We start from the raw sequence: 14,819 nt of genomic DNA, 5'->3' as shown, positions 1-14,819 counted from the left end.
CCAGCACGACATCGCTCTGATACTAGCCAGTACCTCCCCAGCCCATTGAACTCACCACACGTACCTTGTACATAACTTCACTGGCTTTAGCTGCATGAAAACATCGGCCATTCTGAGTAATCTGAAGATGACCGATGGTCACGCAGGGTGTAAAAGCATACAACTGTGAATCAGGCCCAATGTAGCATCTCCAGCATGCCCTAGACTATTACATGATTCTTTGTCTACCTAAATCCACTTACCAATCAGAATTTCCATATTTCTTTTAACAGAAATGCGTACATAGTGGAGAGTAATTTACAGAACTCAGATAAGGGGATAGTGGTCAACGCTGGTGATCATCCTTGCCTAACTGCAAAGTATTTGCTATAAAACCATTTACACATATCCTCGTCATGGGAGCAGAGTAGAACAGAGTAGTAGGTGGAGAGCCCTTATAGAGACCCTGCAGAGTGCAGGATGAGGAGCAATGCTAGCAAAGTAGAAGGTCAGTGAGGGACTTCCTGTGAGTAGTAAAAGGGAGGGTCCTTTGGAGATGCTAGAGGCTGAGAGTCCTCATCTCAAAGTAAGGGCGAGAAGCCCCATAGAGAGAGCAGTGAATCACTTGGAAAATGTCCCTGTAAAGTGACCCATATAAGAAGGGGAGGCTGCTGCATACAGGCAGTTTAGCTATAAGTGAATCTGGGTCAGATTCGCTATGTGTAAAAGCCCATCATTGGAACTGTGAATTGTTGCAGTGAGCTGACAGGGAGGGCTTAAAGGGGGGACTTTTGGACTAGCATAAAAACAATACATATATATAATACAATATTTGATATTCTCTGTCAAGTTGGTAAGTCAAACAATATTCGGAAAGAGTCTAAGATTAGGTCTGAACAAATATCTTGTAGGAATCTGGCACCAGGGGAAAATGTGGAATCTTGGAGAAGGGTAGATGGACCTCTGTCCAAAATAAGGCAGAAGTGACAAATCAATGAAGCTGAGTGGTTTGATTGGGTCCTCGTAGAAATTAAGTCAAGGGGACCACATAAACTTTGACAGGATGTTGTAGTCAATATGCTATATCTGCTATATTCTATTATTTGCATCCATTACAGGAGGATAAATTTGCTTCCAATTTTACTGTTTTAAGGATGTATCCTAACAATGCTGTCATAGGTTTGAGGTCATCTGGAGGGGGTGATGCATTATGAACAGCTTGGTAACGTTAGGCCAATTATGTTCCATATTAGTTCATAGATATGTCTCTATTATTTTCAAAATTTAGTGCAGTTCCACCAAATTTGGATGAAGGTGCCTTCTTTCCCACTATTTATCCAGCAAATGTGTGGATAGATCAAGTGCAGTCAGGAGACAAGATACCACCTATATAGAATTTTCCATTTTCTTTACTCTAATGCAGATAGATCTCTTAGTGATCCTTTCCCTTATTTTTGTCAATGCCTCTGTCTCCAAAATCTCTCAAAGTCCTCTTCCCATCTTAATTGATAGACATCTTTATTGTACTGGCCATGAGCAATTAATAGACAATAGCATGGGATTCAACTTACTCTGGCAAAACATTTATAATGGAGTAAATTGAGGGAGGGTTCTGAATTGTGGAATCAACTTATAGAGATCTTGTAAATATAACCGTACTCCTGCGTTCTGTAAGCTGCCACTAGAATCTGGGTCACCAACAAGTAGAGATGCCCAATTTGAAGAAATTAAGAGAAACAGCCTTTGGGTAATTGGAAGTGTTATTAAGGCTCTGGGAATGAAAAGGGGGATGTCATAGCCTTGGTAACTACAGATCAGCTGACTGCATAACACAATTCATAAGAGCCATTTTACCCTGGGGCCAAGCAGTTTTAGGTACAGAACAGAAAGGCTCATATATCAAAGGGCAGAGTCTGTATGTTAGAGAAAATGGCTGTTTTTGCATCTATGTATCAATAGGGTTTCTAACAGAAATAACCCCTGTTGTCAAATACACAGTTCTGCGTGCACTACTGTTTGGTATACCGCACCACACAGCTTTCCCTGCTATCAGTATAAAGTCCTGACAGGGTGAGACATTCAACCTAATTTGGGACTGCCCCATCAGAATCAGGACCTGTTGTAGTAGTTTACACTACCTTATGCTGTTCCTGGCTTAAGTTCAGATTTTGCTTGTCTGGATTCTAAAATGTTTGAGCCCTGTTTGGAAGGTTAGGTGCATGAAATATGGAAAGCCTAGCTATGAATAATCTAGGCCACTCTACCACTATCTAACCCAACGTTAATAGCACCGATATTTAATGTGGCCGCCCATTCTACAAACAGCACATTAAATTTAAGAATACTCATATTCAATAAATGAACCTTTTTCCATTCCAAACAGCCCAAACATTAACTAATTAGCATTTATATTTAACAAATAGCCCTTCTTCTACCACCTTAAATTAATAGGCACTGCCAAGATACTACTATTATTAAATTGAACTCGACAATAAATAAGTCACACTCATTTTTTTTAAAAACAATTTTGGTTTTATTGTTAATAATAAAAAAGAGAAAAAAATAAACCTAGAAACAAATAAATATTACAGCACAAATAAAGAAAATGCAATATACACAGTCCACATAGGTAAACAAATATATGATCCAAATATAATAAAACAGCAAGGAAGCCCTAGATATAAATAATTCCTTAATGTAATGTCATCCAATAGTATTTTCTCATCAATTAATATCTTAAACTAGGTCTATTATCATAAATTGATAACACCAAACTTCTTATTACATACATCATGATGAAAAAGGAGACATAAGAAGAAAAAAGAAATAAATAATTAATAGTAAGAATAAATAATAAAAATTAATAAGGAAAAAAGAAAAAAAAACACCTCACGAAACAAAAAATAAAAAAAATTAATTGAGGTCTCTACTTAAAGTCACAAAATACATTTAAAATTATTTGCCCTAAAGATCGATGTTTCAAACAGCCATTGCTAAATGAATTAATTACTGTAGATATATTAGGTAATTTACTGTCCCACAATCTCAAAAGTCACATAGATCCCTGATTTAATCCCCCAATTAGAACATATAGGGCCTGATTCAGAGCCGCTCGCTAGCGGCAGTACGCTCATTCCGAGCGATGTTCGCACATCTGCGCATGCGTACGGTTTTTAGTACGCATGCGCGAACCAGTCAGTGCGGCCGAAAATCGTTTGTACGCTATATAGCGAGTGCCTGCTATTTTGAGTGACAGAATGAGGCGTATGTGGGTGGTAACAGGGGAAGGTGCTTGAAAACCGGGGAGTGGAATTCAAACGCAGGCGTGCTTAAAGGTCAAAATGGGCATTCTAAGGGAGTGCCTAATTAATACAGCAGCGTCATTGACCACGTCACTTGGTTTTTTTTAACTCAGAACTGCTCGCAAAATAGCGGTTGAAAAAACCAACCACAAGAATAGCGAGCAGTTCATACGCTGTACGATGTACTCGATTAATCTAATAAATAGCGGACATGACGTATGGTGCGAGCGGCCAGGGGGCGTTTTTATCAAATAAACGAGCATATGTTTTGCACGCTCGTTCAGACTTAGAGGTGGGAACAGACTGCAATTTGCGAAGGGATCATTTGAATAGCCACCCCTTGTTTTTGAACGAACGACCGCAAATAGCGAACGGCTCTGAATCAGGCCCATAGATCCTTAACAATAGCATGAAATATTTGAAACAACTTATAAAGATTGTCTAGTAAAAAACCATGAAGTGGTTTCAAATAATTTCGCAAAAGCCAGAGTCTTAATATAACTTCCCCATTTACCATAAAAGCAAGTGATACCCCTGTCTATATCAGATAATACAGCTCTACAATCAAAGTATAATATTTGAAGTAGCATTGCTTTTAGTGTACTTAAGAACGGTTGGGAGGAAACTGCCGAGGATTTCAAAATAACTTTTTTAGCTACTGTAGTCACCAAGGTGACAAAGGGAATAATATCTCTAAGAAAGGCACCTAGATCCCAATTTTTAAAATAGCAAAAAATCATAGCAAGGGGATCGGGTGAGACATGTACATGGAAGATGGATGTTATGAACAATGCTAGTTTATCCCAAAATTTTCATATCTTTCGGCAATCCCAGAACTGATGGAAAAAACTTGCTACATTATGCTTACATTTTAAACATAATCCAGATTCACCCACTATCATGTGTCTCCTCTCACCCTGTGATACATATGCTTTCTGCAAAGTTCTAAAATGTACCTCTTGAAGTAGAGCTGAATGTAGTATAGACATAGTTTTATCAAAATGTACAGTTAGGTGACTAGGGGATAAATCTGACCCAGGGGCGTATCTATAATGGGTGAAGGGTGTACGGAGCACACAGGCCCCCGGTCCAGGGGGGCCCAGCACCGCACACCCTGCACCCATATAATTTAAAACTCACCTGTCCATGGTCCAGCATTGGGTGTCAGTGCTGCACAGAACACCGGAAAATGGCCACTGCGGCCATTTCTCCGGCGTTCTGTGCATGCGCAGTAGACTCTAGTGCCCAGAGTTTATTGCTTCTGCGGTGGCCAGCCAGCCACATCAGTTGGCTGCTGGACACCGGGGAGAGATAAGGGGACCCTGCACGGGGAATGCACACAGGCCCCCTCCTCTCTTAAAACGCCCCTGATCTGACCCCAATTCGCCCTACCATTTGATAGTTACTTTATCCCAAAGCTTAATAGCTGTATTGCTCATTAAATCAACAGTTAAGTAATAAGTTTTGTAAGGTATAATTTCCATAGAGTGAATTAAAGACATTAAAGGATCTTTGCCAGAGGGAATAGAAACCATTGTAATCATATACATTAAAAAAAAAAGTGAATGTGGGAGAGCACATTTCTCAGATAAAGAAAAAATCAGCCGGATCAAAACATTACGTATCGCCAAATACCTTTATTTATCCATATTGTAAATAAATAATTATCTAGTCCAGGCGGAAATAATGGGTTACCCCATAAAGTGGTACATGGAGTAGAAAGATGGCTTCTATGAAATCCCTTATTGATTTCCATCCAAAAACGATAGGTATCTGTAAAAAGAATGTTGTCATGAATAGATGGTGGGATAGCAGAACGAGGAAGATGTAGTAAAGCTACTAGGGAATATGGGGCAAACCATGTTTGTTCAGGTAGTCGGTTAGTATATATGTGTCTGTTCAAAATCCAATCTAATATATAGTGAAAAAATTCTGCTTAAATCCGGCAAACCCAATCCACCTTGTTTCCTAGACAAGCGAAGCTTTATAAGAGCAATTTTGTTTTTTTTTCCCTGCCACAAAAATTTTGTAAATAATTTATCATAATTTTTATAATCGGAATTAAAAAGAGCAATAGGTAACATTTGAATAATATCTGAAATTTTAGGAAATATTACACTCTTTAACAGGGCCATTCTACCTAACAGAGAGAGAGGTAGAGTATATCTAATAACTGGAAAATATTTTTGAAAATAGGGGAAAAATTTATTTTATGAAGATCACCTAAATTGGAAGGGATGTGAACACCTAAATACTTAAAGGAATGGAAAGTGACTTTGACAAAAAACAAGTTACAAAGGGATTAGTATTGGAGACACAATGACCAGAAAGAGGCATTACTTCCAATTTTTCAAAATTAACCTTATAGCCTGCAAATGAGCCAAATTGCTAACATAATCAATGATAACCGGAAGGGATATGTCCGGTTTAGAAACAAATAACTTCATATCGTCTGCAAAAAGTGCAATTTTCGTTTCAATGGTTCAACAAAAATGCCAGAAAACAATTTCCCTCTTCGTAAGGCTATAGCGAAAGGCTTCAGGGCTAGTGCGAACAACAGAGGGGAGAGGGGTCACCCTTGTCTAGTGCCTCTATAAATAGTAAGTGGAGGTTACATTTCCTCTGCACTATACAATAAATCAGGCCGATCACCCAATTATTCACAAATCGGCCCAATAATTGTATACTGTGTAGGTAGCTTTAGGAGCGACCTGTCCAATAGCCAGAGTGAAGGCATCCGTGGCAGATCTACAATGTGCAAGGTGTGAGCAAACTGCAGAGAGAGAAGCCTTCTTCTGATGCACAGCTCCACTGAAAGTTCATCCAAATTTTGCCATGGGGCCAGGTGATGTGCTGTGGATGGAATTAACCATTTGGTATCAACTGCAATGTATTAATTTAATTGTTAATTCCATCTTTCTGTAAGCACAGTATGTGGCCAGCATTATTACCTTTCAATATGGTATAATATTTTATAATGTTTAGTTTGAATACATATAGCTATCAAGCAGTCAATGGGGGAAATTCAATTCAGTTTGATGGCTACGATGTGGTGTTCCAGAACAACACATTGCGATCACCCCATAAAGGTGTGCAGGAAAACTTGTGGGTTACCAAATATGGTGGATATGTGCACAGCTGAAGATTGCCATGATGTTTGGCGCAGTGGCGTAACTAGGGCAGGGCGAGTGGGGTGCGTGTCCTGGGTGCCGTGGGACCGGCGGCGCGGGGGGGCACCGCTGGCCACGGTACCGGCCCGCCCGCCCTAGTTAGCCAGTGTAGCACCGACCGCAATGAGTGCGGTCAGCGCTACACATTTACACAGGACCGGCGCTAGGCTTCCTGTGCTGCACAGCTGAGCCCGTTCTCTCCCCCTGAGCGCTTGCCCAATAGCGCTAGGAGGCGGGCTCAGGCTGTGCATAACACACGCATCGCCGCCAGCGATTAAGCCTGTCATTTATTTAAATTTTGTGGTCACCCTTGCTAGGGCACCCTGTTTTTCAAATATAAGACAAAAATTTTTTCTTTTTCCAGGTGCTATTAACTGATAGCCCTGGGTGTGGTCCTGTCTCTTTAAGGCAGGACCCAGTTCCATGTTTAAAATGTATGCAGCTTGACCCAAAGGTGGCAGATCAAGTTAATTTACCTGAGAATCAGTGTAGGGACTGGCCAGATGGGAATGACCGTGAAGCGGTGGTCAGCTTAACAAATTATTGCAATATTTTGGAACCAACATTCCCTATGTTCAAAGGAGTTGCAGTTTGAAAAGCATGTGTGTGAGTGCCGAGTATGTATGTATATATATATATATATATATATATATATATATATACAGTCAGGTGCATAAATATTGGGACATTGACAGAATTTTCATATTTTGGCCTCTATTCACCACCACAATGGCTTTGAAATGAAACAAACAAGATGTGCTTTAACTGCAGACTTTCAGATTTAATTTGAAGATAATTACATCCAAATCAGGTGAACGGTGTAGGAATTACAACGGTTTCTATATGTGCCTCCCACTTTTTAAGGAGCCAAAAGTAATGGGACAAACTAAACAATCCTAAATCTAACTTTCACTTTTTAATACTTTGTTGCAAATCCTTTGCAGGCAATTACAGCCTGAAGTCTGGAATGCATAGACATCATCAGACGCTGGGTTTCATCCCTGGTGATGCTTTGCCAGGCCTCTACTGCAAATGTCTTCATATGTCTGCTTGTTCTTGGGGCATTTTCCCTTCAGTTTTGTCTTCATCAAGTGAAATGCATGCTCAATCAGATTCAGGTCAGGGGATTGACTTGGCCATTGGATAACATTCCACTTTTTAGCCTTAAAAAACTCTTTGGTTGCTTTTGCAGTATGCTTCGGGTCATTGTCCATCTGCACTGTGAAGCGCCGTCCAATGAGTTCTGAAGCATTTGACTGAATATGAGCATATAAATATTGCCCAAAACACTTCAGAATTCATTTTGTCAGCAGTCACATCATCAATAAATACAAGGGAATTAGTTCCATTGGCAGCCATACATGCCCACGCCATGACACTACCACCACCATGCTTCACTGATGAGGTGGTATGTTTTGGATCATGAGCAGTTCCTTTCCTTCTCCATACTCTTCTCTTCCCATCACTCTGGTACAAGTTGATCTTTGTCTCATCTGTCCATACGATGTTGTTCCAGAACTGTAATGGCTTTTTTAGATGTTGTTTGGCAAACTCTAATCTGGTCTTCCTGTTTTTGTGGCTCACCAATGGTTTACTTCTTGTGGTGAACTCTCTATATTCACTCTTGTGAAGTCTTCTCTTGATTGTTGACTTTGACACATATACACCTACCTCCTGGAGAGTGTTTTTGATTTGGCCAACTGTTGTGAAGGGGTTTTTCTTCACCAGGGAAATAATTCTTCTGTCATCCACCACATTTGTTTTCCGTGGTCTTCCGTGAACTTTTGGTGTTGCTGAGCTCTCCGGTGCAGTCTTTCTTTTTAAGAATGTTCCAAACAGTTGATTTGGCCACACCTAATATTTTTGCTATCTCTCTGATGGGTTTGTTTTGATTTTTCAGCCTAATGATGGCTTGCTTCACTGATAGTGACAGCTCTTTGGATCTCATATTGAGAGTCGACAGCAACTGATTCCAAAAATGCAAATGTCACACCTAGAATCAACTCCAGACCTTTTACCTGCTTAATTGATAATGAAATAATGAGGAAATAGCCTGCACCTGTCCATGAAATAGCTTTTGAGTTGATAGTCCCATTACTTTTGGCCCCTTAAAAAGTGGGAGGCACATATAGAAACCATTGTAATTCCTACACCGTTCACCTGATTTGGATGTAATTACCCTCAAATTAAATCTGAAAGTCTGCAGTTCAAGCACATCTTGTTTGTTTCATTTCAAAGCCATTGTGGTGGTGAATAGAGGCCAAAATATGAAAATTCTGTCAATGTCCCAATATTTATGCACCTGACTGTGTATATATATGTATATATATATATATAGTATGTATGGAACCCCCCCCCCCTTAAAAGTCCCGTGCCTGCCCCTGCGGCGGATGAAATACCAATGCTGGAAGGCCGGCTCATGGAGATCTCGACTGAGGTGAGTAAGACCCCGAACCCTCCCCTCTCCCCCCCCAACCCACCCTTAGGGCTGCCTAACCCTAACCTCCCCCCAGAGGTGCCTAAACCTAACCCCCCTCCCCATACCTTAAACCTAACCCTCCCGGGGGGGATGCCTACACATATCCTCCCGCCTGGCGGTGCCTGACGCTAACCCCCCCTTCCCCTAGCCTAACCCTCCCCCCCTGCAGCTATCAGCTCCCGACGCCCGGCTTACCTACGTTCGGTATTCCGGGCGTCGGGTTTTTCGGCGTGGGGCTTATAATGGGCGCCGGTAGTTAGACGCCTATCATTAGTCCCAGGCCGGGATTTCACTTTCGGGAAGCTGGCGGTTGGCATTTCGCCAGCTTCCTGACTACATTCCTACTAAGGATGTAATGTTTATTTAATGGGGATCATGGTATCAAAATCACTAGTCTGCAGAAGAGGGCTAAAATGAAATCCTCCTCTAGACACTCACACACTCCGAAGATTGATATACCAGCAGATCAATCAATATTTACAAAATAGCATTATCTTTTTAACAAGATACATTTTTCAACGTATTTCAGATTAATTTAAAGGCTGATTCTGAGTTGGCAGCAAAACAAAAAAGAGCAGGTAACTTTGCACATTGGTAAAACCATGATGCGCTGCAGGTGGGGCAGTTTTAATATGTACAGAGAGATTAAGGGGCCTATGTATCAAGCTGTTTTTTCCGTAAAATTATCCAGAAACTGCAGTTTCTGCGTAATTTTATGTATTATAGCTATGTACTAATAGCACAATGCAGGAGATTTCACAGAAATCTCTGGAAAAGTGCTAATTATTAGCGTTGCAAATCACAGTCCCAATATTATCAATGGGGGCTATGGGCCTGATTCAGACCCGGACGCTATTTGCGGACGCTTGTTCTTAAAAAGGGGCTGGATATTTAAATTGAGCGCTCGGTCTTTGCAGTGTGTTGACGCCTCTATGTCTGAGCGAACGTCCGAAAAATGCACTCGCTGTTTTGTAAAGACGCCACTTTGCCGCTCGCATCACACGTCATCTCCATTATTTATTAGATTAATCAGGAACATCGAAAGGCATCTGACCTGCTCGCAGTGCTTATGGTAGGATTTACTTCCCGCTATCACTGCGAGCAGTTCAGGCTAAAAGACAACCAAGTGACGTGGTCGATGACACTCCTTTACTAATTATGCACTCCCATTAAACGCCGTTTTGACCGTTAGGCACGCCTGCGTTCGGATCTCCACTCCCCCGTTTTCAAGCACCTTCCCCTGTTACCACCCACAAACAGTATATTCTGTCAATCAAATTAGCAGCCCCTCATTGTTTTACGAGCGCTCGATTTCCGACCGCAATGACTGGTTTGCGCATGCGCATTGCGAACCATACGCATGCGCAGTTGTGCGAACATCGCTCAGAGCGAACGAGCGGCAGCTTACGGGTGGCTCTGAATCAGGCCCTATGATCTGACTCCTATGTAATAAAGTCCAAAAAGCAAAGCTTTTCGGAGTATAGCCCTGATAGTTTACACCATCTTCAGATGGTGTAAACTATTGTAAGCCTATGGGGGCTCTCATAGGTGCAGGAGGAAGATCTCTCTCTCTTAAAGCTCGTCCGACCAGCTATGGATGCTGTCACTGTGCGCATACGCAGTGTCAGCTTCCCCTGGAGAAGTCTGTAACTTAATGTATTTGCACCCCTTGCATTGCACCATGGTTTGTTCCAGATACAAAGTTACTTGCTTTTTTGATTTGCTCACAACTTAGAATCAGCCCCTTAATTAAGACATACATTGGTTTATTGCTTCGAAACTCTTAACAACCTTGTATAGCTTACCTAACTTAAACTAATAAATAACGACACAGACAACAAGAGCTTGGCTAAAAGGTCACAGCTTTTATTTATAATTAATTAATTAACCTAACCAGGGTGGCAAAGAGACGCTGCAGACTCAGTTCTAGCTTTTACGTTGCTCCAATACTCGGGGGAACGACTGAAACGTCCCCTCTCTAGACGCACTAACACTGTGAGGGTCCCACTTCCCTCCAGGGCCAATCCTAGACGCTTTCGTACAAAAGCGCCCGGGTCCACCCGCACAAAGTGGACAAATTCGCCAGGTTCATCGAGGGCAAGTGCACCCACAACGTATCTTGCGCAACATAAAGCCACTGAGCTGCAGCATACTCCCGCCAAAGCCAGACTCCAACGGAAAACTGGCCCGCCACCCAAAACGACCTAGGCCGGAACAAGAATTCCATAATAAGCAAACAGATCCAAATGATCAAGATGCAATCCATCGGGATTGAAATACATAGTTAAATCACCAACTAAAAGCCATGACTCACAACCAAGCCACCCAATGACACAGTATGGTAGGCTTCTGACAAATTCACCTTCTTCCCTGCTCTGTCAAACAGGCTTCTGACACGTTCACCTACTACCTTGCCCTGTCAAACGCACCAAGCTTACACAACATTCTCCAGGTCAAACTATGCACCATACAAATCACAACAATCCTTCCATTCGACCTTTATCCCAACCGAAAAAATTTCTCACCACTAACTATCACCCCATTTATATCTTCTTCCATGCCGTGTCAAACGCACCATGCTACACAACATTCACCGGTCAAACTATGCACCATACAAATCACAACAATCCTTCCATTCGGCTTATAACCCAACAGAAAAATTTCTCACCACGAACGATCACTCCATTTATAACTTCTTCCTAGCCGTGTCCAACGAACCATGCTTACACAACATTCTCCAGGACAAACTATGCACCATACAAATCACATCAATAGTTCCCTTTGGCTTATAACCCCACAGAAAAATTTCTCACCACGAAAGATCACTCCACCTTCCACTGCAGCACATCATTGCTCCTCACAGGCAACACCCCTTAGTCAGGCACATCCTATCAAGCCCCCGAGGCCATAAGAAAATCAAGCACGAACTCTATTCCAAACCTCGCACATCATTCTCAACCAAACTGTCAACTGCTGCAATCCCAGTGAGCGACAAAGTTCCGTACCATGAGCATCACACCAAACCCGAACCATCCCAACACAACATTAAGAAAATACATAGCAACTAACTAGCAGGGATGCATAATAAGGGAAACAAGTAACCCGAGTGAAGGGGAAAAACTAAAAAACCTACCCGTGAACCAAATTGGGCCAGATCAAGGCTCCCGGGAGGAAAAATTAAAAAATCCCTTCACCACCCCCCAATTGTTGAACGCTAGTCGTTCAGCAATTGGTTGGTAAACAACGTTTCAGGTTGGCGCCAGGTGCGCAACTAGCTCAAGCTGCAACAGTTGTGTCTCATAGGCAGCCGTTTGAACATTCAAACTCTGCAGGAAATGCACCCGCAATCGCTGCGCCAATAGCTGCCCCCATTTGAAGGAACTGAGTACTAGAAGCTGAAGCATAGAAACGAACCCAAACAAACCTGAAAACTTGGCAAGACAGCACCAGTATCCTGAAAACAATATCTTATACAAAAACCCTAACAATGAAGATGCCTTATGGGCAGTAACTAACTAAAGGCAGCTGAAAACTTGAAATGTGAAAGTGAGGCCTCGCAACCGTCGGAAGCTACTTGACCCCGGACGCAAGCAACGTATAAAAAGCTGCGCATAAACGGGCCAAAAGGAAACGCCGCGAGCGGGAAACCCCCGACCCGGCATGAAATAAATGACTGGGTTTGTATAAATACCTTTGAGCTTATATGGCATGGGAAACCCACTGGCGCCGCCGCCGCAGGGGCTTTGGACCCACCCTGCACGGATGGTACCAAACAAAAAAGTAAAGCGAGTAATGAAAAACTTACTCACCGAAGGTGGATGAGCACCATAAGCTCGCCAAAATTGCCAGGCAGGCGATACGGCCGGGATATCCTTGGAACTAAGGGCCGCAGTGCAAAATTGTATGTTCGGAATCTAACATTAGGAAAGTGAACGCACAAAACTGAACAATGCAGAAACGCAAAAAGAACGAGCTTCGGTTGTTGATGGCATGAGTCAAAACCAATTCTGTCGCACTAGAAATTAATTCCAAAACTCAGAAGTGCTGGCCATATGTATATATGGCTACGACAACTGGGAAAGGCTACAAAATAAACAATTACTTGTAAAACCTGCATCGAATAATCCGCGCAGAAAAATTTCCGACCAACTGTAAACCAAAAATTCTACCTAACTAGCCACATTGGTAAAAATTTGGCGGCACAAGTTGCCACTGAAGGCCAAATTATTAAACCGTTAAATTGAAACAGTAACCTATCCCCAACAACTAAGTGCTCCCTACAACTGTGTAAACCTATAAACAACCTGCAATTTAAGCAAACAACTTACAAAAGCAGTCACTTTAAGTTTTTTTTTTTTTTATATATATATATATATATATATATATATAATGTTTCCACTGAAACTCAAACCCTAAATGTCTAGGATGATATGCGGTCCACTTCCCACTACACTACAAAACCAACCAAACAACCATAACCTGCTAACATGACTATCTCGATCTCCAACAGACAAAGGACACAAAACCTAGAATCATGTCATATGTAACTATAATCCCTAAAACCGGAAAAAAGGAGACTGCGCATAAAAGAGGAGGTCCGAACAGACGTCACTCCTTCCAGCCCACATGAAGAGAAATCAGTCCAGATGATACGCTAAACCGACCTGTTCAGTGCCGGCACGACAAAACAATGAATAAGAAAATGGATTTCCTGCATCAGGAGTCGGAACCCGCACCGTCCGAGGGCAAACATTTGCTAATTCACCGGAAGCCCACTGAAATCCCATGCATTGCCCGGCCCCCAAGTGCAAGACAACAAACGAAAAGCTGACCCAGAATAAACGTAACCAGAAAGTCCCTAACCAAAAAAAATGCGAACTAAAACCAAAAATAGTCAAAAAGCAGCAACTGCTCTAAAGGACCTGTGAGGACGGCATAATTAACGGGGCATACCAATAAATAGGATACCACCATATATATGATGAATGCTGCACTAACCGAAACTCACCCGCAACCTGCGTGGGGTCACCCCACTGGAGAGAGACAGAGATCCTGCAAGGAGGAAACGAGGAAAGGCACGTCATCCGCCCAGCAACACCCCCGCTCCAAACCTTGACCAGTAAACCTCTATAATAATGCACGACAAAATGCAAACTACGTGGTGTCCTGTCCAGTAGAGGCTATACAAAGAAGCGAAAACTAATGAAAAAACCCTGCAGCCACCAAAATTACTACCTACCAAAGGTAGCTATAACCATAGAGGAAAAGCCGCTAAACAAAGGTGTCGGCAGAGCCTGACTAGCTCCCTTAAGGCTAACCCTGCAGCAGAGAGCTAAAATCTCCCATTCACGTCGGCTATCCTTGGACAGGAGCCCACCCGCACAGCCGGGGCCTAAGGGGGGGGCGGCAGCCCGGCCCCCGGGGGCACCGGGAATCATAACTGGCGAAACACATGCCTCCGGTCGCCTACGCAACCAGGCCCACCCCCAACACGAAGGGCGATGCGAGGCGCCCCGTGACCCAGGAGGGTCGAAGCTGCTACAAGTACCCTAATCAAACTAAACAACTGTTTCTCCCGAAGGGCATAACCCCCTTACCGTCCTGTTTCAGCCCGCCTTGGGCATAAAATCACCCCATGCCACATTTCTGTACTAGGCAACATGTAAACACAACACAGATGCATCAATATAACCACCCATGTTCTGAAATCCACTCGCCAAATAGCCCCAGCAAAGCTGAGCATGCAATATAACCAAATTATTATATTCACACAAATTGCGACACTCGTCTACAGAACCTGATTCCACCCCATGACATCCCATAATTAGCGAGAAAATTTAGCAAATTGACTTCTGCGGATCCTTATTCGCTGGAGCGCCAAGCGCGCAG

Source organism: Taudactylus pleione, unplaced genomic scaffold (genome assembly GCF_031769625.1).
Source record: "Taudactylus pleione unplaced genomic scaffold, aTauple2 ptg000129l, whole genome shotgun sequence".
Lineage (NCBI taxonomy): Eukaryota > Metazoa > Chordata > Amphibia > Anura > Myobatrachidae > Taudactylus > Taudactylus pleione.
The sequence above is the reverse complement of the archived record's forward strand: the minus strand, read 5'-3'. Positions refer to the sequence as shown.